The sequence below is a fragment of the Nothobranchius furzeri genome, chromosome 15, assembly GCF_043380555.1.
Source record: "Nothobranchius furzeri strain GRZ-AD chromosome 15, NfurGRZ-RIMD1, whole genome shotgun sequence".
Lineage (NCBI taxonomy): Eukaryota > Metazoa > Chordata > Actinopteri > Cyprinodontiformes > Nothobranchiidae > Nothobranchius > Nothobranchius furzeri.
Genome location: NC_091755.1, coordinates 43,098,907 through 43,124,455, shown reverse-complemented (window position 1 = coordinate 43,124,455; position 25,549 = coordinate 43,098,907). Strand labels below are relative to the sequence as shown.

The window sequence follows — 25,549 nt, the reverse complement described above, 5'->3', positions numbered from 1 at the left end:
GTCATTGTGACTCCAGGTTTGTAACTGGAAGACTGTTTTGCTTCTGATGAGCCTGAATGAGCCGTCATCACCACCACATCCTTCTCAGCCGTCACCCGTCGCCTTTGTGACGTGTGACGGCATCAGAATCCCAGACGTGCTTTTCAAGCCATTTGTGTCATGTGTGTGTGTGTGTGTGTGTGTGTGTGTATGTGTGTGTGTGTGTGTGTGTGTGTGTGTGTGCGTGTGCGTGTATGTGTGTGTGTGTGTGTGTGTGTGTGTGTGTGTGTGTGTGCGTGTGCGTGTATGTGTGTGTGTGTGTGTGTGTGTATGTGTGTGTGTGTGTGTGTGTTGCTAGAGTGGTTGTACGCACTCACACAAACACACAGCATAAATGAAGAGCTTGCTGCAGGCCTGCTAGCTGTATTAGTCTTCAGTCTCCTCTACCGTCAGTAGCAAACATCTGGTGTGGTGCACACGTTACAGGTCTGTTGGGTTTACACAAGATTTCTACAGAAATGGTCTAAAAGGAAGCTCGTGGTGGAAGAACTGTTCCACACTGACATCACAGTCAGGTTGCAGCTTAAACGTCAGCGGTTGTCAGCGGGGACTGCCTCAGCCCACTCGTGATGCTCTAATAGGATAAGCAGGTGTTGCTAATGGATGGAAGCATTAAAGGTGTTCGGGTTTTCTGTAGACTGGCCTGCCACTTTGTTTTGATCTTTTCATACATGAATAATTGCCCAATCCAGATAAAAGCCACGCTGCATTCAGTGCTAGGCAGTGACATCACAGTGCTGTTAATACAGAGCAAACAGAGAAGAGTTGTTCTACCATCCGGTGCTGATGACATGTCCAATCACTTAAAAATCTCTCTAGGTTTTCTTGTTAAATGCTGCAAAAAGCCATCCAGAGGTTCCTCCTTCAGGTGCTTTACAACTAATCAGTTATTCACCCATTCACACACACGTTCACACTCCGGTGGTGATGAGTTACAATGCACAGCGGCCCTGGGGCACAATGACAGAGGTGAAGCTGGCATACACAGGTGCCACCGGTGCCTCTGACCACCAAGGATGGTGACGTGTCTTGCCCAGGGACACAATGACTCTGACAGGTGGGATGCGAACCTGCAACCCTCCAGACACAAGATGGACATCTAATTCCTCTGCCACTGTCAGGAAGTCTAAAGTAAAATGAAATTGGTATTTTGTGTTGTTAAAAAACATAAATCCCTCTCATAGTGTTGCTTCATATTGTTTTTGTTTGTTGGACTCAGTTTTTTTGCAACTACAGGTGATCGTTGCCAAGGGTTACGAGGTCTTCCTCCCACACCCTACTGTCTCTGTATGAATATCTTATTTCTGAATAGAGACAAAGCATTCCTCCTTTGGTCTGGAGCCACTGAGCTGATTGGGAAGGTAATTAAACACAGATGGTCTGATTGTGTGTGTGTGGAGTCACAGAAATAATTAAAACCCAGTCTTCTTCATGTTGACCTGATTAGTCCGACAGCTATGCTTTGGCTTTCAGGTCGATCACAATACATCATTTAAAAAAGACGAATACAGGCACACACACACACACACACACACACACACATGCATGTACACACACACACACACACACACACACACACACACTAACATTACAGCACTGGTGTTTTATGTGGTTAGTTTTCTACGGGTGAAGTACTACATACTCTCTGTACATATGAACAGCCTCTGTTAGCAGAAACAGAGTTTATAAAATGTACTTTTGAGCAGAACAGTTGAGACTCAACCCCTGGATGAATGATGTTTCCTACGTTTAGCTGCTGCTGGTGACAAACACTTGTAAACCACTCCTGAAGTGTGGTGTAATGGCAACGCATCGCTGTATATTCCAATGAATTTACTATCCAAAGCTAATTGTCGATTGTGTATTTAATTAGACTTCCTGGTCAGACATATTTCAGCTCAGGGGAAGACTCTACAAAAAGCTACAGTGGCTCTCCATTCACCCGTTAACTCTGATGCTCTGTACATACTGCAGCATCATTTTTCGTAACACGTATGAGGACCAAACATTTCATGGACAGTTCTTCAGTAAGCTCTTAATGTTGGAGTCCAAATAAAAGCACTGGTCTGTGTGTGTGTGTGTGTGTGTGTGTGTGTGTGTGTGTGTGTGTGTGTGTGTGTGTGTGTGTGTGTGTGTGTGTGTGTGTGTGTGTGTGTGTGTGTGTGTGTGTGTGTGTGTGTAGTTCTAATGCTTTAAAACTGCTGATGACTGCATCGGTTCTATTGTGACAAGATTTTTACAGTTTTTTTAGATTGCTTAAGCACGATTTTCAGAACAGTAAACACGATTAGCACAACCACACACCCAATTAGCAAAACACTACAGATCCTTTGCATAATTAAACACTCTTGTAAAAACTATACGCTTATGTTTAAAAACCACACTTTTTACCATTAGAAACACACGCATCACATTTACCATACTCTGTTTGCTCGAGTTACACTTTGCTGTGATAAACCTACAACACTTTTAGCACTTCTACTTGCCTATGATTAGAGCAGGCTACCATCAACAAAGTACAAATATAAAGTAAACCCACCAAACATTACACAAGACCAATGTTGCACACTAAAGAAACTCATTTATTTCTCAACAGGCCCAAAATGTTGACATGGAGCTTCATAGTACTGTAACAACATGTCACTTTACGTGTCGTACTGTAAGTTTACTGTTACCGAAGAAAACACTAGACATTGTCTCTTCGCCTAGCTGGATCTGGCCAGAGAATTTCATCAAGGATCGTGGCTCCCGGGTCAGGGAGTTTAAGATCTTTGGCATCTGCCTGATCAATCCCGGTGGCGGCCTGGGGGGGTCTGGGTCCCTGGGCTCTGCTGGGTCCCCGGCGGGGGTGGTCGCCCCTGGGTCCCGGGTCGCTGGGTCCCGGACTCGGCCGGCTAGGGGGTGGGAGGCTGCGGGCAGGCCTGAGGAGTTGCCGCTGATGTCTCCCGGGGCTCTGCCGGCTGCTGGTTGTGGCCCCCCGGGGCGATCCTCTGTGCCTCTCGAGGGGGGCGGGGGCCTTTCTGGTTGCGGGCTCCTTGGGGTTCCTGTGTTCTGGGGCAGCGCCTGGATCTCTGGGACTTGGAGCTCCCCCCGTCTCCTACGCGTCTTTGGGGGGCAGATCTGTGGTCCCTCACACTCTCTATTGGACGCTCCTATAGAGAAACCTTACATAAACAAGCGCGTGTACACACACAGGTGCTCACATGGTGCTCTCATAAGTATGGGCTTGGGCACGTTCAACACATGTCTTAAGACTATGGTGGGCACTCAATGCACTGTGGTATATTATCGTGTGACTGTTTAGTTAAACAATGATTGATTATATATTTCTTCATCAAGTTGACGCAGTGATAGCTTGATTTTGTTATATTGGTGTTGTGTCCCATTTTTTTGTTATGTTTTGCTTTTTTCTCGTCTCATTTTGCAGGTCTAGAAGCAGACTCTTGTTCATTATTGTTTATTTTTGTTGAATCCCCCCCCCCCCACCTAACCCCCTCTCTCCCCACCTTTTCTCTTTTCCTTTCTCTTTCACCTCTGTCTCCGTGTCTGGTCGAAATTACAAAGCATTCAAAAACAATAACAATAAAGTTTTAAATATCAGGTGCGACATTAAAAGCAGACTCTTTGATGCTCCACCTGAGACATTAAAAGCAGATGCTCTGATGCTCCACCTGAGAGTAAAACTGTAAGGCTTGTTACCAGCATTCAGAAATCAATTCTGCTTGCTTCACAGCCAGACAGGACACGTTAAAAAAAAAAAAAAAAAAGATCGCAGGCAATGTTTTCATTAGGGGTTGTATTGACTAGTCGACTTCACGGCTCTGTAATGACTTGTTATGCCTGTCATCGACTAGTCGCTGTCACGTGATAACGACCGACGAGATGCAGTCCTCGGAAAAGACAGCATGTCGGGAGGCGACGCGCTGTGCCAGAGCATCGGTACTGACAACCGCCATAAAACGAACATTTGACCGAATTGTGACCTTTACCCTCTTGCAATTTAACCTTCCCCTCACCCCCATCCTAACCTTAACCAGCTTGCGCATGCAAAGCTCTGATTGTTGACGCGCTCCAGACATCTGCGTCCTGAGCACGGCCACAGTAACATTATCAAATCAGGTTTCACCACCTCAAAAACTAATTTAACACGCGATCGTTCATGTCGGCTCATTTCCTTTTATGTTTTCTGTCTTTTATTCTCTTATTTGTGCCTGATGCGTTTCGCTGCTGTGGATCGGGGCGCATCACCTGTTTTGTCCTCCAGTGACGTACCTCACCGGTGCGGCCGGTGAGCACCCCGCTGTTTTAGTGGTCGGTAGATCTTTTAGAACTGCAGTTCAAAGGTAACTCATGAGGTGAATATATATGAACCCAGGTAGCAGTTTCTCTTTAGGACTGAGAGGAGATGCAGGAAGATAATAAACAGGCAGGACAGAAAAATAGTCAAATAAAAACAAGTTAGTTTTTGTACCTGCTGGTAGCAACAAACAGACACCACTGAAGGTAATCAGAAGTGAGGAACAGAAAATGAAATAATTATTTTAATGTTTAGAGCAGCAGGAGCTCTGAGAGGCTGCAGGCGCATCAGTGAGTTTGCGGCCGCTGCGTAGGGGGAGGGGGGAGAGGGCTGAAGCAGGGGGAGGGGGGAGAGGGCTGAAGCAGGGGGAGGGGGGGGGAGGGCTGAAGCAGGGGGAGGGGGGGGAGGGCTGAAGCAGGGGGAGGGGGGAGAGGGCTGAAGCAGGGGGAGGGGGGAGGGCTGAAGCAGGGGGAGGGGGGGAGGGCTGAAGCAGGGGGAGGGGGGAGAGGGCTGAAGCAGGGGGAGGGGGGAGAGGGCTGAAGCAGAAACTACCGTTGTTAAAAGAAATGTGTTTAACTTTGAAAATGTGGGCGCAATTTTAATTGTCAAAACCTCCAGCGAACCAACCAACCCCTCCCTGGAGACAGAGATCATATACCTTCCACCGCCATGCCGAGAAAAACTCTTCTATAGGGTTGAGGAATGGAGAGTATGGTGGAAGATATAGGACGGCGACATGTGGATGTTACTGAAACCAGTTCTGAACCAGAGCACAGCGGTGGAAAGACACATTGTCCCAGACAACAGTGTATTCCATATGATCGATTAGATTTGCTGCTGTTACGTTGTGCAACTGGTCCAAGAATGTAAGTATGAGTGCTGTGTTGTAAGGGCCCATTTGGGCATGGTGGTGGAGGACCCCATTCTGTGTAATGGCTGCATAGAGGATCATATTTCCCCCACATTGCCCTGGGACATTGACTACAGCCCTGTGGCCAATGGCGTTTCTTACCCTCCTTCGTGTTCTCGTCAGGTTGAACCCAGCCTCATCTATGTGAATGAACTCATGCTGGATCTCCTCTCCATCCATTTTTAAAACTACCTAAAGAACAGTGTCAGGCAAAATTGTGTAGTTGAGTGTAAATGTAGTATACATATTACAGTACAGTAAAGGATTATGAGACAGTATGCAAGATCAGACTGCTAAAGTGAATACGTACCTCTGCATAATCATGCCGCAGTCGTTTCACCCTTTCGGAATTGCGCTTGAAAGGCACTCGATAAATTTGTTTCATTTGAATATGTTGTTTTTTTAGGATGCGTGCCAGTGTTGATACGGAGTTGATCTGGCATGGTTATTGACAATGTTAGCTTGGAGCTGTTTGAGTGTTATAGCTTTGTTGTCTACAATTAAGCAAACAAGTGTTTACACACCTGATGACTGTTGAACCAGTCGGTTGGACGGTTTGGTAATTTGACCGTCAGTGCTTTGGTATTGCAAGGAAGTGACTTCATGATAGATTTTGGTGTGTGATGGATGTTAAGTGTGTGTGTAGAGTTTTGCAACAAGTGTGAGATTGACAACGTGCTTATAGTTGTGCAAATATGGGCTGATGTTTTGCTAACAGTGTACTACTTTTAATTTTAGTGTGAAAGCAATAAAAAACTGTAAAATAAGTTTTTTGTGACCATTAAAACTAGAAAACAGGCCTGTTACTGCTGGTGTTTCTGTCTGCTTTGGGTGTGTGTGTGTGTGTGTGTGTGTGTGTGTGTGTGTGTGTGTGTGTGTGTGTGTGTGTGTGTGTGTGTGTGTAGATATCAAATATAGCTGGTTGTCATGTGACTTGCGTATTTGCCTTAGAACAGACTCACAAATTTGTTTTCCTGTATTAAGGACACTATTTTCTCTATATACATACATACAATCGGCTCGGGGTCCTTCGACTGCCGATGACGTCAAAGTACTGCAAACCCACTCAGACAAAATACACTACACATCTCTACTGTTGGAAAGAATTTAGCAGTTTCGTTATTAAAATAATGTTTCTAAAGATGTAAGTTTGTGTTTATAATGGTATTTGTAAAATAAAACACTATATTTTATTCATAATGTTGAACTCCTCTTTGAGCACATCCCTTGAAGGATCATAGGTATTAGCAACACCTGTGAAATTGTATTTGCAGGAAAGAAGTGTGTCCCGTTTATTGAAGTATTTTGTGTTTAGAGTTTTTGACGTCTTGTCCATGCGTAGTTCAGTTACGCTCATAGCTGCTAGCCAAAACTCTGGAGTTAAAAGTTTTCTGGCTTTACTAAAATACCTGTCTGTACTTATTTGATTGATGGTAGTTTTACTTTCTATTAGACTCCAAATGTAATCATTTGGCACATTTCTAATTCATAATTTGTAATAATATAATCGGCGATATTAGCATTAGCATTCCTATGGGTTTTTCCATGTATATTAGCATTCCTATGGGTTTTTCCACGTATATTAGCATTGCGCTAACCACTTGCTGCCAAATTGCAGCCTTTGCGATTAGAAAATCTCCTTTTGTCACATCGCAATTTAATTGCACATGCAGTTAATCGTTCAGCCCTAATATACATGCAGCTCTATGCTAAAAGTGTATTTTCAAAGAGGTAATGATGGATTTCTTTGTAAAAGTTGTCCATCTTTCCAACACAAACATTTTCCTGGACCAACGTAACGTGATAACAACGTAACGTGATTACGTAATTCCGTAAGGTTCATGTTCAGCCAATCAACTACTTAGACGTCATCGGCAGTCGAATGACCCCGAGCCGATCTTGCACCCGAGCCGATCTTGTACCGACACCGGCAGCTTTACCAAAGCGTGCTTGTGAGGGTGGCGTGAGGGGTCTGTCATGGGTCGGTGTCACAACAGTGAGCAAGCACTAACTGTTGAAGATGTCTAACATCAGACAAAACTAATCTCAACAGCTGTAAATATTTATTCCCTATTAAAATTTTTATGGACAAATACTTTTGGATTGAAGACAGAGAGGTGGGCAGCTCACGTTTAGCTGCGTTCCATGTTCAAGGAACTTCATAGCATCATGTGTTGTAAAGCACGTGATGCTGGTGAATCGGCTATAAACGTGTGATGTATTGTGGGTTTTCCATGAGTTGAAGGTAAACACGCATCACATGTGGGAGTTGGTAAAGAGGTGATTATTCCCACCTGCAGCATGTGGCACAAACACAGACAGACCTCTTCATCTCACTAGCTACTCCCCAGGTGATGTTCTCTAAAACTACACGTAACGTTTCAGTCAGGACAGCATCTGTTTTAAATAAGCAAACTCAGTCTGGCGGACTTTACCGTGACCAGCTTCAGCTCCTTCTGGTGATTCTGTAGTTCTGGTAGAAACCTGGAGAAGCCCCTAACCTTCTCTCCTGGTGTTCCACCGGCTGCCCTTGGCTTCAGACTTTGATGGAGCATGATGGATGGTCTTTCCCCTTCATGGTCCCAGTTTTCTTTAGAGGACAGTGACGTCAGCATGAGTCGATATCCAGAACCCCTGAGAGATGGGCAGGACATAAATCAAAGGTTTATCAGTAGACTGGCGATGTTATTAAAGGACACTTTTAGTCCTACTCTGTTGCTTCCTGACAGAAAGTGTCATTTATAGGTGGTTCCTCATCTTTTAGCTGCCGGTGGATGATTAAAGATCACAGTTACTGAGGAAGAACCCGTTAGAAATGATATGAACTGTCAGTCACTGCCTCAGCGTCGCACTCTTAGTCCGCCAGGCCACACCTCCTTCACGTGCACTTTTCAAACAGGAAGTGTGTGACCGACCCTTTTAAGTGTCTATCTTGTGAGTACAATGAGCGTTTGGAAACATACTGCTGTACTTTATCTGTTGTAAGGGTAAAACACACCATCTTCCCTTGATGTCATTCCCTTTTGGCCTTTATTATTTATTAGTCATTAAAGGTGTTTCACACAGGCTGAACATGAAAATAGTCTCCTACATCTGGGTGATTCCTGGGTTTTGGGTTAGATTTATGTTTCTGAACATTGTGTCTGATATGTTTACCCACCATAGGCGTAAAATCCCAGGCATTATCAGACGTACCTTTGTTATCTAAGTCGTTTTAAATTCAACCCCGCAACGGGACCATTAGATTCCCATATAACTGTAATTATAACAGATATTCAAACACATTTTGTAATAAACTTGGTGATCACTTGTGACTTTTGTAAAATAACACGTTGTATATGTATTTTGTTTGATTTAAAATAAAATGACTTCAGTGCCAAGTAGGATATTAATTAGGAAAACTCGGTTAAACATAATCATTAGTTCATCCCATAAACCTCGTATGCAGATCAAGAAAACTTTAAATAACGTTTGTAATCATTATCAGGGTTGAGGCATGTTCTCACACCAGAGGCACCCTCAGTCAAACGTGTTGATTCTCCTAAAGTAGAACATGCAACTGATTATTAAATCAGAGTAATTCCATTAAAGCTTGATGATGCTGGACCACATCTCACCCTGCCTGACTGCTGAAGTCTTTAAAGTGTGCGACGGTTTTATTTGTGTCCACTCACACACCAGTGCTTTCTCATTAATAGCTTTCACCAACGTCTGTCTGTAATATTCCTGTTGGCTTGACATTTTTCATTCTTATTTACTTAAATGTTGGTTTACACTCCACAGTGGTGTGCCATCTTGAACTACCGTAGCTGCTTAGGGTCATACAAGCCACAACGCTCGTTTCATGTTTGTGCTTTGATGTTTCTCCCTCTAACACCGGGGACACACCGGCCGCCGAAGTGCCGCGAAACGGGGACTGCCTTCAGTCGGCGCCCTTGTTATCCTATTCTATAGACCACACGGGCCGCCAAAGCGCCGTGAAGCGCTGAGCCGTGCAGCGATCGTTTCGGCGTCTGCTCTATTTGTTCGCGAGCCGCGGATGAACCGCGTCAATTCTGGCAGGAAGTCAAACCTAGACATAAGAGGCAGGCCGGTAAATTTAACAAAATAAAGCATTTCAAAATAAAATTCCGCGATAGTCAAATGTGTTCCTAAACAGACACTGCATAAAAATCACACACACACACACACACACACACACACACAGCAAACTTGTGTGTGTGTGTGTGTGTGTGTGTGTGTGTGTGTGTGTGTGTGTGTGTGTGTGTGTGTGTGTGTGTGTGTGTGTGTGTATATAATACGTTCAGACATGAGGAAAACATTATTTGAACAGTTTTTTATGGGAAATGATTAAACAATGTTAGGAAGCAGGCTGGGGTAGCAAACTCAAAGTGCAATATTAGAAGTGCATGACAGTTAAGTCCATTTTCAGTTTTTCTGAATGAACTTTGAGTCCTCCACGCAGCATAAACATAGAAGAGTAGACGCCGCACCGACCGCTACTGCCCATGTTTGGCTGCATTTGCGGCTTCTACTTTTATAAACTCTGTGGTTAACCGGATGTTTTAGCTAGGCGTTAGCTCCGGAAAAGCTCTGTGGAGATCTGGAGCTAGAACAGCAAAAGAACGCGTTCATAAACCTGTTCACGCACGCCAGGACGAACGCATTCACTTTTACGTTCGTCAGGCAAAATATGAACAAGTTCAGTTCACGTTCACGAACAAATGAACAAATTCACGAACGATCGTTCAGTGAACGCGTTCGGGCGCAGCACTGCTGGTATCCGGCGGATGTGGCCCAGGGTGTATAGCCGATCGGAGCGGTGAGAGTTCCACGACACTGTTTGTGATAAAAAGCTAGCTTGTTTAGCAGATTTTCCGTTGCAGCCTTAATCAAAGCCCATTTCTGGGATGTGTTCAGGACGAGGTTGTTTCATGCGTACAAACATGTTCGACCAGATGAATTTGCAGTTAAAACTGTAAAAGCGACACTTGGCTGTCCTGTCCCCGTGGTGAAGGCAGGAGGTGTTCTCTTTGGTGGAACCTTCTTGATAAAAAGTCTTTCAGGTCTGTTTGAAAGCCGACTGAACCCTTGAGCTCCTTGTAGCGCTTCTCCTGCCATTACCTGAGAAGACTGTGCAGCATAATGATGCACACCACCCTGCCAAAGGAGCTTTCTGTCACCTAGAAGAGTTATTAAGATGAAGCGTGTGCTCGGTCTGCAGGAGTGTTTAGGTGGACGCCACAGCTCTCTCTTGCCCCTGTGAGGTCTATATAGTCAGTAAGACTGTGAGCGGCGTCATCTCGTAGCTGTAACATGCATGTGTGTATCGTGTTAGACTGAACAGTCGCTACATGTGCAGCAGTGGGGAACTGGAACAAATAAGCGAAGCTACAAGAAAAAAGAGAAGGAGACATCAGATGGAGGAAAGGAAAATGAGCAGAAGCATGAGAAATTAATTCTTTTTGGTCGTTTGCACCTCATTATCCGCTCCCTGCTTTGATCCAACCCGTCATCTCTACGTCCTCTCCAAGCTTCTCATTCTCTCCTCTGACTATAGTCAGACATTCAGGCTGAGTTAATGAGCTCTCCAGGAATGAACAAATCAGTTATCTTCATTTTTTTCTCAAAGTTCTCAAGCTTGAAGAAACTTTAAGGGCTGTCCACCAACAAAATCCTCCGATCGCTTTTAGGGGATTCAAATCAGAGGTGCTTCAGCACCCCACCAATGTGCTACAGGCGTCCATGTTTAGGAATCTGCTGGAGATGAGATGAAGAGACCCATTTCTTCCAGGTTTGAAGCTTGAGTGTGTCCTTTCTTCACTTTGAGTCCTGCAGCAGTGAGAGCCACAGTTATGGGCTCGACACACGGGAGGCGACACACGACCGAGATCAGCGAAATTAGTCGCCGTCGCTTTTATTACCTGACACACGGGAGGCGATCCGCGGCAGCGGCCAGCGGCAGAGCCGTCTACGCGTTCTGATCCATGGTGAAATCAAAACTTCCGTTGTTCTGATTGGCTGTGTCAGGTTGGAGGGAATTAAGGTTATTTAAGCGGTTCAGAGTTAATAAAGCGGTAGATATGATGTTTCACAAGGTGCTGCTAGAGTTATGTGAAATCTTACTTCTGATTTTACTATAAAACATAATAATAATCAACTTCTCCTCCATGTTTGCTCGGAGGTGTACGGAGCATCCTGTCCGCTCATTGGTCAGTGAATGAAACCTCCGTTGATTGGTCCTCGTCCGAGCGACAGCGATGAAAAGTTGAAAATGTTTCAACTTTCTGGGATCGCGTCGCTGGGTCGCCCGTGCACGACACATGCACGAGTGCAAAATTTCACACGCACGTTTTTCGCGTTTCGCTTAGTAGGAGGGAGACCCGCGATTATCGCTTTGTCGCGCACGTCTCATTGAAAATGAATGGAGGAGAGGCGATGTCGCCTCCCGTGTGTCGAGCCCTTTAGCGTCTACTTTATAACGTAGAAATGCTTGCTCACTTTCAGGGAGTATTTGGGAGATTTTAGACAGTTCCAAAGGCAGTTTGACCTAATTATCACTCAGATTAAGATCTGGTTGAAAAGTCTCCAAACATTTATTGAACTCTAAATGTGTGTAAAACTCAGAAATCAAAACGTCAGTCCCGTCATGTCCTTGAATCTATGGATGATATTTCTGCTGTGTCTAGCTGAGATACAGAGCTGCAAGAGGGGGCGGGTCTTTTTCGCCTGGTTCAGCAAAATGTGTTTATCTAAAACCTCTCCATTCATTCCAAAGCTGTAGGTGTGTCAACAGACCCATTGTTACAGGAGGGTGAGAGCCTCACTCGTCACAACGGGCTCACACACACGATGTCGGGGCCTCGGGCGAAGCCTCCAGACAAGGCAGGAACCTCTAGGTCATCCTGCATCATCCTCCGGTGCAGGTCAGTGCCTCCTGGCATGGCGGTGGGTGTCCCTCCTCCGGTCCAATCTACCAGCAGCCACAGAATCCTCATCTGATGCTCTGCACGATGCTGCAGCCTAGGGCTGAAACGAATCATCGAACAATTCAAATGCTTCGATTCATTAAATTCCTTGATGAATTTTTTTCTGATTGAAGCTCCGTTAAATGTGCGCTCCACAATCTGAACACATTTTACTGGAGCACTGCGTGGTGATCCTGGTGCTGTGGAGGAAAATAGAGAGACCAGTGAAGACAGAAACCATTGTAAAAGGCAGAAACGGTCCTAAGTTTGGCATCAAGAGTGACACTACGAGCAGAACTGCTTATGCTAAGCTAGCAGGTAGCATTCTCACGAGCTAGTGTGGTTCATAACAAACGTGACGATTGTGAACGACTAAACTCTACAAGCGGAAGAAAATTCCCACATCCCGTTTACGTGTGGATGTCTGCAGCGGTGTGGGTCAAAGCCACTGCTGCTACCGTCTGGTTGTTGGTACGAGTTTGCTCCATCCGCCGCAGAAGTACTATGGCAAGCTGTTGTAGCATATAATTAACAAACGCTTTTACATGTGAATACAATTTAGACTGGACTATGTTGCCAACTCGTACATAATAACATTTATTTACCAACATACCAACATCTTCTTTCAGTTTATACTCCTGGTCGCACACTCAGGTCCTCCAGCCTGTTGCTCCTCGAGGTCCCGAAAGCGTGTTACAAATCATGCGGACAAAGAGCTTTCTCTGTCGCGGGTCCTAAACTGTGGAACGAACTTCCAGTCACAGTTCGACTGGCATCCACCGTGGCAGATTTTAAGTCTAAAGACATTATTTTACCCTTGCATTTAACAGTTAGCTGTGTTTGGTTTTTACTACTCTTATTTTATCATCCATTGTAAGGTTTTTATTGGTACTTATTTATCGGCTTGTCTTTTTTATTGTTGGTTGTATTTCATAGTACTGTTTTATGTTTTCTATCTCTGTTATTATGCGACTGTTCAGTACTTTGGTCAGCCGTATGGCTGTGATTTTAAAGTGCTGTATAGATAAAGGTGGTATGGTACGGTACGGTACGGTATGGTACGGTACGGTACGGTACGGTACGGTACGGTACGGTACGGTACGGTACGGTACGGTACGGTATGGTATGGTATGGTACGGTACGGTATGGTACGGTACGGTATGGTACGGTATGGTATGGTATGGTATGGTATGGTATGGTACGGTACGGTACGGTATGGTATGGTATGGTATGGTATGGTATGGTATGGTACGGTACGGTATGGTACGGTATAGTATGGTACGGTACGGTATGGTATGGTATGGTATGGTACGGTACGGTATGGTACGGTATGGTATGGTATGGTATGGTATGGTATGGTACGGTACGGTATGGTACGGTATGGTATGGTATGGTATGGTATGGTACGGTACGGTACGGTATGGTATGGTACGGTATGGTACGGTACGGTATGGTACGGTATGGTATGGTACGGTATGGTATGGTACGGTATGGTATGGTATGGTATGGTACATTACATTGTCACCAGTAGAAATGAAATGTTATTGCTAGCATTTCCAGTAGCTTTCTATGGAACATGCTGATGAAATAATTAAGTCCTGAATATATGTGAACATATTCAGATATTTTATTGTGACCAGGATGAGGTTAATACAAACCTACAATGTGAATGAAATGTAAGTGAAATTTTGTTCCATAAAGTATTTATTAATTATAAATATCGGCTGGGAAACAGGGAACTAGAAAACATCAATTTATTATATATTATTGAGCCGTAGTTTCATATTTTTAGCAGCAGACCACAGTCTCATTTCACTTGAAACGTCAATTAGAAAACTTGATTAATCAATGGAGGATTCGATACAATACTCGAATACTAAAGTATTTGATAGCTGCAGCCCTTCTGCACTCCTTCCATCTGAGCGCCGTAGTGTGCTGCCGTCTCGCAGGCCATCAAAACTAGCTTGTGTGTGTGTGTGTGTGTGTGTGTGTGTATGTATGTGTGAGAGCACATAACAATCAAGCTAAATATCAATACTTTTGTGTTGATTTGACATGGCCACCATATTGAATTGCCTCCAAAGGGAATTAGTGGCCGATGATCATCCAGTCAAAACTTACTGAAAGTTTCATCATATTGTCTATCAGATATTCTTCTGACACACACACACACACACACACACACACACACACACACACACACACACACACACACACACACACACACACACACACACACACACACACACACACACACACACACACACACACACACACACACACACACACACAGCATGGCGTTTTCCGTAATGTGGACTTCAGATGATGAAACAGCGCCGGTCCATTTACGGTCATCAGGACTAATTTCTGCTCCCTGCAGCCTGAACAAGCCTCCACTCCTTCTCGTCATCATGCCTTTTACTCGCCTCGCCTTTTACTGATTTCTAACAATGGGCGGCCATGTTGCTTTTTGACCAGAGCGCTCAGTTTGCATCAGTACTCTGGGCAGCTTTTGATGCACTGCGGACGGTGAAGCAGCAGGAACAGAGCGAGAGGGCTGACATGAAGATGCTGTGATGTTTTCTCTGAATGTGGGACCATCTGGTCTCAGCTATCATGACCACATTGTTGTTAACTTAATGGCAAACTGGATGCTATAACTAGCAACACCCTGAGGACCATCTGCAGGCTAGCAAGGTAGGGAGACAACATCATCTGCATACACACACACCATACACCCGGTTCCACTGGCTCTTGGTGGAATAGATCAAGCTAAACGTTTGAAGAGAACAGGAGAAAAAACTCCTCTTTGTCAGAGTCCATTAAATCCAAAGAGGGTGCAGAAGCCTCCGTACTCCCAGCAAAGCCAGAAAAACAAGATCCTAGCTTATGCAAGGACCCCGTTAAGCAAACAGCCTCCAAAGGTTAGCTCTGTCAAAGGCTTTGGAGGATATCGTATATTTCTTTCCTTATATTTATTACAATTTTAGTCAAGGAATAAACCCACAAATCAGCACCAACACAGTAAAATCCCACGTGTTAACTAAGCAGCGTCAGAGTATGGGAACAAATACCTCTCTGTGTCCTGCAGTGTTGGTGTTACACATATAGTGTAACCTGTCAGGTGTTAAAGAAAATGTACTCTTTTGGAGTTATGATTACTCCATACTCCAGTGTTGATGAAAATTACTCCAAAACAGTGTAAAAAGTACTATAGTAAGCTCCGCCTCCTTCTTCGTCTGCTTCTTCAGTTGTAGAGAGCAAGGTGCATTGTGGGTAGCCATGTTCTTAGTTAGTTTGTCCTACTTTGGGGTGCTTATGGGTGTTTATTTTGGGGGTTGTGTTGTTCAAAGACGTGAGACGATGCATAACTCTCACGAGACGAGAAGAGATTTTAATAACAGCTGAAAAGAAAATTTCAAAGATTGAACTTATGCAGGAAATCAGTCTTTATTCTGTACTTTTAGAAACTTTTCCACAAACTTAACTGATCTCATATTTTTCCTTCGATCTCTTGAAACTTTAGAAAAGTGCTTAACTTGTGCGTAGGCTTTTAACTTCTCACAAAATCAGATTCAAACCGAACTTTCCAAAAACATGAAAACAAATTAAAGTAAAATATTCCCTTGATTTGTCCTTGATTTTTTTTTACTTATTCTTTTGTAACGGTATGAAATGACTGTTTTCCACCAAAAGTCATTTTCCCCTCTCCTCTGACACAGAACTAGTCTGCATGAGATATGACCTCAAGGTCTCGTGCATTTGTTATAAACTGCTTCTTTCCAGCTCAACAGAGGAATGAAGAAAGGACTCTCTCCTTTGAATAAATCAAATAATTCTATTTTAATGAAGCTAATCAAACAAATTGTTGGTCAATAATAAGATGTGAACCGTTCTGTGAAATCAAAATATTAATTACTTTATTATAATCCTATAGAATATAATAAGTAATATGACTTAAATGTTTCCACTAGGACTGATCTCACGAAAGGTTAAGCCACATGACACATTACATCACTGATCCAATAAGAATCTGCCAGATCTGACGGAGGCGTGGTTTTGGTGGTGCTTGGTAAATCTGTCCACTTTTCATTCGACCGTAAACCAAAACATCGGAAGTATAAAACTATGCCCACGCCATCTTTAACGCCAGTTCAAAGCGTTCTAGAGAAGTTGTCGGAGTGGCCAATCCGTAACTTTCCTCTTCAGCCGAAAGAACCAACGACAAGCTGGATAAAATCTGTTGCTGTTCCACCTGCTGCAACGGTTCCTTTCAGAATAAAAGCTGAACCATCATGACCCAGGTTTGGGTCTCGCTAGATGTCGATAAACTGTCATGACCCGGAAGTATCTCAAAGACTGGACTAGTCGGCGGCCGCGGCTGTTCTACAGGCTTCGGCTCCAGAAAGGTCCAAGCTGGACCCCTACACCTCCTGATCTAGACGGGGACTTCCGCTAAGGGTACATAGACCGACAGAATGGCATTGAATGTGTTTATGATCAAATCAAATCAAATCAAATCGCTTTTATTGTCACGTCACATGTGCAGGTACACTGGTACAGTACATGTGAGTGAAATTCTTGTGTGCGAGCTTCACAGCAACAGTTGTGCAAAATACAATAATGTAAAAACAAGCAAAATATAAAAATGGCTGATCTAAGTAATAATATATGTAGTATGTAAGGTATATACATTCCTAAATGTGTGTGCTAAGTATTTTATTTTTTATTTTTCTACATGTGTGCATGTGAGTGTGTGTATGTATGAATCTCAGAATCAAAGCTTAGCACGAAGACATCACCTCCACTCCCATCAGAACTAATCGTTTCTTCAGATTTGCTGGTTCTGAACAACATTCCACACTACACCATTCTCCATCTCATTCACCTTAGTTACACCATACATTTAGTTTTAAAGTTAGTCTAGTTTAATTTGTTTAGTAATAAATCTTTAAACTTTTAAAACTGGTCTCTCTCTTCTGTTGTCTCTGAGTGAATACGAAGTGTTACATAATCCCTGCAATAAAAAGTTCCAATCTTCTGGTTAAAGGTACCTAAAGGCCCAACAGATTGATCCCTTAGTTCTTATGGAATCTCATGTCTCGTGGTCATTAAATAACATGTAAATTAACCCTTTACACTTTTATGCTTTACCTTCAAGAGAACCAGTGAAAACAATGCATTTCTAATGTTTAAAGTGTCAACGTATTTCCTCCGAGGTTTAAAGTCACAGGTGACAACTGGACTCCTCAGCCTATCTAATCGCCATGTTCTTTACCTAGAAAATAAACATGTCTACATCTTCTGGAAGTAACTGAGACTTTGGGCACTAACTACGTCCCCTACAGTTGAAAAGACACGCTCACTTGGAGCGGAAGGAGCAGGGATGGAAAGGTACGCTTCAGCAAGTGAAGACAGCAACGGGTGTTGGGTAGAGTTGTCTTTCCACCACTTAAGATGGCAGCCACTTAGTGGAATAGATGCCTCTCCTCTGTAGTGTTCAAGTTCCTTCTTGATCTGTTCTGGTCCATGGTTCTGCTCTGGCTCAGAAGAGGGAACCCCCAGCAGATCCTCAAGAGCGGTCTTCTTGGATGCTGGTTCTGTCACTTCCAGCTCAGGTTCCAGAGCCTGTTTTTCTTTTTGAAGGAATGCAGAGCTCCACCAGCTGTCTCTCCTTCCCTCTTCTCAGCATTTGTGTCCTTTAAACAGCAGACATGTTGACACAAACAGGTAATTTATTAGTATTTTTTATGAAGGATAATGAAGTGGCTAGTGAGAAAACACTGTTGTTAACACCCACAATGGGAAAGGATTTTAATGTCCTTCATACCTGATTTTGGAGCACCTGTGTCACATTGGCATGTATCCTGAGGAAGACACCGTCACGCTGGCTGTGGTCCAGAAGCAGAAGAGTCTGAAACTCTGGGTCCAGAGCTGTGCGCTGTAGCAGGAAGGCGTATGCATCCCTACTGCATCTGTCAGAAGTGTTACTGAGGATTGCTCTTTTAGAGTCAACCACAGTGGAGTCCTCGTCCTCATGCTCTGTCCAGTCATATTCTTCAGAGGCATAATGAGAGACACAGTTGGGCTCTTCTCCTCACGTGAGACTGCAGTGGCTGTCTTTTAAGGATTCAGTAGTTTCACAAGGTCTTCAGCATCTCTGATATCGGAGCTGTCCAGCGTATCAATACTTTGGCCATTTTGCCTCATTTCAGGGCTGCTGAGAGCTGCGGCTTGCTGCTCCAGGCAACGATTCAGCATATCCAAGGTGCTGTTCTATTTTGTAACCACATCCATGATTAACGTGTGGTGGCAGTTGTAGCAGCTTCTGTTAGGACTTTAATACTGCGGTGGCTGTTGAGCTCCGATGAAAAACTGCAGTCACACGTCTCACCCGCCCGAGTAAACGCGAGACACGAGTTACTCCGAGGCCAGCTTGGGTAGCTAAGTTTATAGTGTGAGCAAAACACTTTATATGCAGCACCAATCGTGCTTCACGTGCAGCTACTTCCATGTTACATGCATCATCAGTCATGATAGCAACGCTATGGTTTGGTCTTTTCAGCTTCAGAGACAACTTCAAGTACAACTTCAGCGATGTTTGCCCGTGTGGGAATCAAAGATCGGTCGAGTCTGCAGTACAGCATTTATCATTTCCCAGTTGCTGTCGATGGTGTGCGCTGAGACTGTGATGTAGCTTAAAGTACCCCTGGATGTCCAGCCATCCGTCGTTATAGCAACACTCTACCTCCTTCAGGGTCTGAACTACTTTGGACTTGCTCTCCTCGTAGAGATTAGGAATCACTGGGTGAGAAAATGCAGACGTGATGGACTGTTGTACTTTGGTTCCAGCGTGTTAAGAAGTGTCCTCAGTCCCCGGTTTTCCACAACAGAAATGGCCTCATATCAGCTGGAATCAACATCAATGATCTTCAGCATTATCCACGTCAGACTATGAGGTCTGTAATAATCAGCAGAAGATGTCTTCCCAGGTTTCTCTTTTACTACTGCACTAAGAGAAGTGACATCACAGCATCAGGAAGGACGCCATGCTTTTGACCCAGCATGCCAGAAGGAACACAAGTCCAATACATGAGGAAATGGTTACTTATAGTTTCAATGGCTCGTATTTAATCTCAGGGTCAAATCTGCAGCTTTGGTCAGAAAAACACATTCTGACACGTGTGAAATTATGCTGCCAACTTCAAATCCACGAGACTTTCCACCCCATGAAAACAGCACAGACTGTTCTATAGAGGTGTCTGTGTCTGTGTGCACGTGTGTGTGTGCATGTGCATGTGTGTGTGAGTGTGTAAATGTGTATGTGTGAGCGTGTGTGTGTGAGAGTGTAAATGCGTATGTGTGAGCGTGTGTGTGTGTGTGTGTGTGCGTGTAAATGCATGTGTGAGCGCGCGCGTGCGTGTGTGAGCGTGTAAATGCGTGTGTGTGTGTGTGTGTGTGTGTGTGTGTGTGTGTGTGTGTGTGTGTGTGTGTGTGTGTGTGTGTGTGTGTGTGTGTGTGTGTGTGTGCATGCATGTGCATGTGTGTGTGAGCGTGTAAATGCGTGTGTGTGTGTGTGTCTGTGTGTGTGCATGCATGTGCATGTGTGTGTGAGCGTGTAAATGCGTGTGTGTGTGAGCGTGTAAATGCGTGTGTATGTGTGTGTGTGTGTCTGTGTGTGTGCATGTAAATGCATGTGTGAGCGTGCGTGTGTGTGTGTGTGTGTGTGTGTGCATGCGCATACGTGTGTGTGTGTGCATGTGTGCACGTGTGGGTGTGCATACGTGTGTGAGTGTGTGTGTGTATGTGTTTGTGCGTGCGTGTGTGCGTGTGTGTGTGTGTGTGTGTGTGTGTGTGTGTGTGTGTGTGTGTGTGTGTGTGTGTGTGTGTGTGTGTGTGTGTGTGCGTGTGTGTGTGTGTGTGTGTGTGTGCAGGTCAACCTGCTGTAGTGATAGATCGGAGGTGAAATGGGAGAATTTTCTGGAATAATGTTTGTCTGAATGTCACAGTCATTAATTTGAAAGCATCAAACCTCCAGCTGCTTCTGCACGGATTCATCCACAAGTATTTATAAACACAAAGACAAATCTCATCAGGAGTCATCTCATGACACTCTGATGGTGAGCAGAGATTCTGCAATAAAACATTTCCTTTGGAGAAGCTGTTGGAAGTCATTTGGAAAAGGTTTAAGTTTAAAGCTTCTGTGGCAAGCCTGCAAAACAAGCTAGATTCAAAAGGAAACGGTCCGTTACCGTCAGCTATCGTCCTTGTGCCACACCCCCTTTACATGGGAATGCACATTGCCAGAGGAAACGAGATAGCGCCTAACGCCAGTCACCGTCTTCTAGGTCCAAACGTCTCTTGTTCTCTGTGACTTCAAATGTTTTTCTTTTTAGGACTCTGGTAGTTTGTCCTAAAGTTGAAGAGGTAGTAGCCGGCTGTTTCTCCTCCTCTATTATTGAACAGAGAACCTCTAACACCAGTGGTGTTCTGGTCAGACAGAAAGGTCTGCTGGAAGCACAGATGACTGTAGAGAAACAGTTAAAGAAAATCTGAAAAAAGCAACAGGATAGAAGTTTAGCAACGGATCAAGGAGCAAAGAGAATAAATGTGGGAGGACAGAAGGCAGGGGAGGGGAAATATTGAACAGAAAACAGAGAAAAAGAGAACAAAACCAGGAGAATGAAAATGTGAGGGTGGACATGTAATAGATGGAGAAGTGCATGACCTCTCAATCTGTGTGGAAGCCCTGAGGAGGGTGGACCGCTGATTCACAGCCTTACAGGTAAACAGCAGCAGGAGATGACGTGGCTGAGGAAAACCAACCGGCTCTTTAGGACAGGCCATCCTCACCAGAGAAAACGTTCCTCATTCACGTGCAAAAGCCTTGAGGTTTTAATAGTAACCACGTTGTTCATAAATCGAAGGATGCATTCGCTATCCATCAAAGCCTGAACCGTTCTGTATTTTCCCACAAAACCAGTAATAAAACTGGACGGTGTTCTGCCCTCCGATGATCCTGATTAACGACAGAGCCACAGGTCTCTTCCTCGGCTGCTCCAGATCCTAATTAGATGGGCTTTGGATTTATCCATCGAGACATGGAAACCATCTAAACCCTATCAAAACTCATTTCACACATGATTACACTTATGCCTGAGAACAATAGTGTGATGAAAGATAGATGAGGACTTGCAGGGGTTGTAGACCAAGACAGGAAGTAACTATGGTTTGTTGTGAATACAAGGCTGACATTAGAAATGTTCGAACAGGGAAGCCGGTTGTAGAAATGAACATTAGCACTACTCTGCCAAAGAACTCGGCTCACTAGCCTTTTCTGTTTTCGTGGATGTGGTTTTTTGGTTCCGTGTATTCCCTTTTAGTTTCACTTAAAGAATCATAACTATCTTCTTTTGTTTTTTTACATCGTAAAGGAGAAATATGTAAGAATTCTACAAAATAATCACAATACAGTCTACTGTTTATCAGCCAGTAAACAGGAGCGACCCAGAGGTTATTTCTTGTAACCCTTAAGAAGCCACAGGGCTCTTTTGTTTGTTTCTAAGGTGAAATGTATGTGTGAAGTGAATGATAAGTCTATCGTGGCATTTTACTTACTTTATTGAGACTTTTAGAACTGTAACAGCAAGCTGACAGCTAGGGTTGCAGGAATTTACCTCTCTGGCTATTAACTGCGGTTAAGCCCCCGTAAAAACGTCTCCAACGCAGCCAATAACAAACAAAAAGACAATAGTGCAACAAAAACAAATGTGAATCCGATCCTGTGCACACAGTAGAAGCAGAACCAGTGACAACAACCATCGAGACTGCTCCATTTCCACCTAGGAAGCAGTTGAAATATCCGGTGTGGGAATATAATATGTCTGAAATATTCCCACACTGGAGATTTCAACTTGCTCTTGGCACCAGGATATCTTAGACTGCAGTTCGATGATTGACTTTGTTGTAGTTTCATCTGGTCTGCGATCGCGTGTCTTCAACACTCGGGTGAAGAAAGGGGCGGAGCTGTCAACTGACCACTACCTGGTAAACTGGCTTCGATGGTGGGGGAGAAAACCGGTAAGACCTAGCAGGCCTGAACGTATTGTGAGGGTCTGCTGGGGACATCTGGCAGAGTGTCCAGTCAGAACGAGCTTCAGAAGTGAGGGACCTTGAGTCCGAGTGGGCCATGCTCCATGCTTCTAATGTTGAGCTGCAGCCGCAGAGTTGTCCGTGCCATCCCCTGTGGTGGTGTTGTGGGGGCAACCCCTGAACCCGGGGGCCTGTCAAGCTGAAGAAAGAGTCCTATCAGGTCTTTTTGGCCTGGGGGACACCAGAAGCAGCTGATGGGTACTGGCAGTCCAAGTAGAATGTGGTCTGGGTGGTCGCAGAGGCAAAAACCCGAGCATGGGAGGAGTTTGGTGAAACCACGGAGCAAGATTTCCATATGGCTTCAAGGAGATTTTGGTTCATCATCCGGCATCTCAGGAGGGAAAGCCGGTGCTCTACCAACACTGTTTACAGTGGTGACAGTTTGCTGTTGACCTCGACTCAGGACATTGTGGATCAGTGGGCAGAATACTTTGAAGACCTCCTCAATCCCACTGGCACATCTTCCAGCGAGGAAGCGGAGCATGGAGACTTTGGGTTTGGCTCTCCAATCTCTGGTGCTGAAGTCACTGAGGTGGCAAGGCTCTGGGGTGGATGAGATCTGCTTGGAGTGACCGCAGGGTGTGTTCCAACTACAGGGTGTGTTCACACTTCTGAGCCTCCCTGGTAAAGTCTATTCAGGAGTTCTGGAGACGAGGGTCCGTTGGATTGTTGAACCTCAGATTCAGGAGGAGCAATGTGGTTTTCGTCGTGGCCGTGGAACACTGGACCAGCTCTATACCCTTAGTGGGATCCTGGAGGGTGTGTGGGAATTTGCCCAACCAGTCTACATGTGTTTTGTGGATTTAGAGAAGGTGTTTGACCGCGTGTCCTGTGGGTGGTTTTCCAGCAGTATGGGGTACCAGGCCCTTTGATATATACTGTCAGGTCCCTGTACAGGTCCTTCTCAATGAATTAGCATATTGTGATAAAGTTCATTATTTTCTGTAATGTACTGATAAACATTAGACTTTCATATATATTAGATTCATTACACACAACTGAAGCAGTTCAAGCCTTTTATTGTTTCTAATATTGATGATTTTGGCGTACAGCTCATGAAAACCCAAAATTCCTATCTCAAAAAAATTAGCATATCATGAAAAGGTTCTCTAAACGAGCTATTAATCTGAATCAACTGATTAACTCTAAACACCTGCAAAAGATTCCTGAGGCTTTTAAAAAACTCCCAGTCTGGTTCATTACTCATGGGTAAGACTGCCGACCTGACTGCTGTCCAGAAGGCCATCATTGACACCCTCAAGCAAGAGGGTAAGACGCAGAAAGACATTTCTGAACGGAATCGATGATGGTGCCAAGATGGTCATGAGTAAGGAGCTGACTCCAAAGGAGTTGAGCTTCCTAAGGAGATATAACCGTTGGTGGCACTTTCTGAGAATCTCTTCTGTGTTAGCAGAGAATTTCAGGAGGTTGTTAAAGGTGGTTCCCAGATACTTGTACTCCTCCACTACCTCCACTGGGTTCCCATGGATAATGGTGGTTATTGAAGCAGCTGGATCCCTCTGCCTCCTGCAGAAGGTCACCACCATGTCTTTGGTTTTGCTCACATTCAGTTCAAGTATGGAGCTGTCACACCACTCTACAAGCTCCTGAAGAGCAGGCCCGTGATGTTGTGAGGAGCCTGACAGCAGTGATAGGAGGACTGTATCATCAGCGTATTTCACCAGGTGACAGTTGGGATGTGTGGATCTGCAGTCGTCGGTGTAGAGCGGGGGTCGGCAACCTGCGGCTCTGTAGCCGCATGTGGCTCTTCCATCCATCTGATGCGGCTCTCTGTGCTTGTAAAATAATGAATGGATATTTAAATAAAAAGCTTTATATTTTACTGCATTATTTTACATCTGTATGCCAATTCTAAATGTAAAGATTGTCTGCGTAAACCTGAACAGGTCCAACCCGGTCTTACTGTGAGACCAGGTTGACGTGTCACGCTTGTGCGTAATCATAGGCGCTTTATGAGCTGACGAGGATGTGAGATTCTGGGATTCTCCTCAGACGGCTCCTGGATGCATCGCCACATTGGAGACAGGAACAAGCGCTATTCAGCCAAAGTTTCATAATCAGGGAACATTTTCTAAGTGACAAGTCTCGCTTCAGTCGGAGGAGTCTTCCCGCATGCGCTCTGGTTCTGCGACGCGCTCCAAGCCCCTCTCCACATCTTCAGCTCGCTGTGGACCTTATGTACGCGCTGACATCGAGCTGCGCTGAGCGGTGTCCAGCTCAGATGTTCAGATGGGAATCTTTCTAGAGTGATTTAGCTACATCTGCGATGTGCGAAATGAATAAAATGTCAGTTCGTCTGCATGCGTCGGGGTAATTCTTTCTATTCTTTCTCCGTCAAAATAAACGGTCAAATACGGGAACTGTCCGGTCAACACAAGCCCTGCTTTTAACTGTTCTGTTTTCTTGTGAAAATTGTTACAAATTTAACTTGATTACCACCAGAGCCAGGCGCACTGCGCCGTTATCTCCGTCTCTGTAAATGATGGAAAAACAAAATGATCGGATCCTTTTCTGACCTCCCCCACCTACAAAGTTTAATTACAACAATCAAACGTGACAGAGCCTGGATTTGTATTCTGAACAGTCTAAACATGTTTTAAAAAGAAACGTATGACAAAAGTGGCACCTGCTCAGTAAAACCACCAACAGGGTGAAAAATATCTAAATACTGTCGGCAGAGACGGGCTACAACTTCTGGATCCACTTTATATAAATCGTTTTATTGATTATCTTCTTATGAAAGATAGCTGTGGCTCCCAGTGTTTTCTTTACTGTGGGAAACGGGTAATAATGGATCTTTGATGGGAACAGGTTGCCGACCCCTGGTGTAGAGGATGTAGAGCAGGGGGGAGAGCACACAGCTCTGGGGGGAGCCGGTGGAGATGAAACTTTCTGAGTCCTGTTGGTTAAAAAGTCCAGTATCCACAGGGTTAACTGGTCATCTAAATGAAATTGGGAGGAAAGTTTAGTAGCCAGGATGTGAGGCTGCAGAGTGTTGAATGCTGATGAAAAGTCAGCGAACAGAAGTCTGGGCCTCTCAGCTTACGCTGCAGTCCTCGCCATCCGACTCCGGATAAACAGCTGAAAAAGGATGGATGGATGGTAAACCAACAGGAAATGAATGTGGAGAAAAAACATAATAAACATTATTATAAAATATTT

At 44.5% G+C, this 25,549-nt stretch overlaps 1 protein-coding gene across 1 annotated transcript in view; it reads left to right on the top strand.

Moving 5' to 3' along the window:
• Positions 1-25,549, top strand: part of oprl1 (opiate receptor-like 1) — an 85,893-nt gene that overhangs the window by 13,976 nt on the left and 46,368 nt on the right. The gene's annotated exons all lie outside the window — the stretch shown is intronic.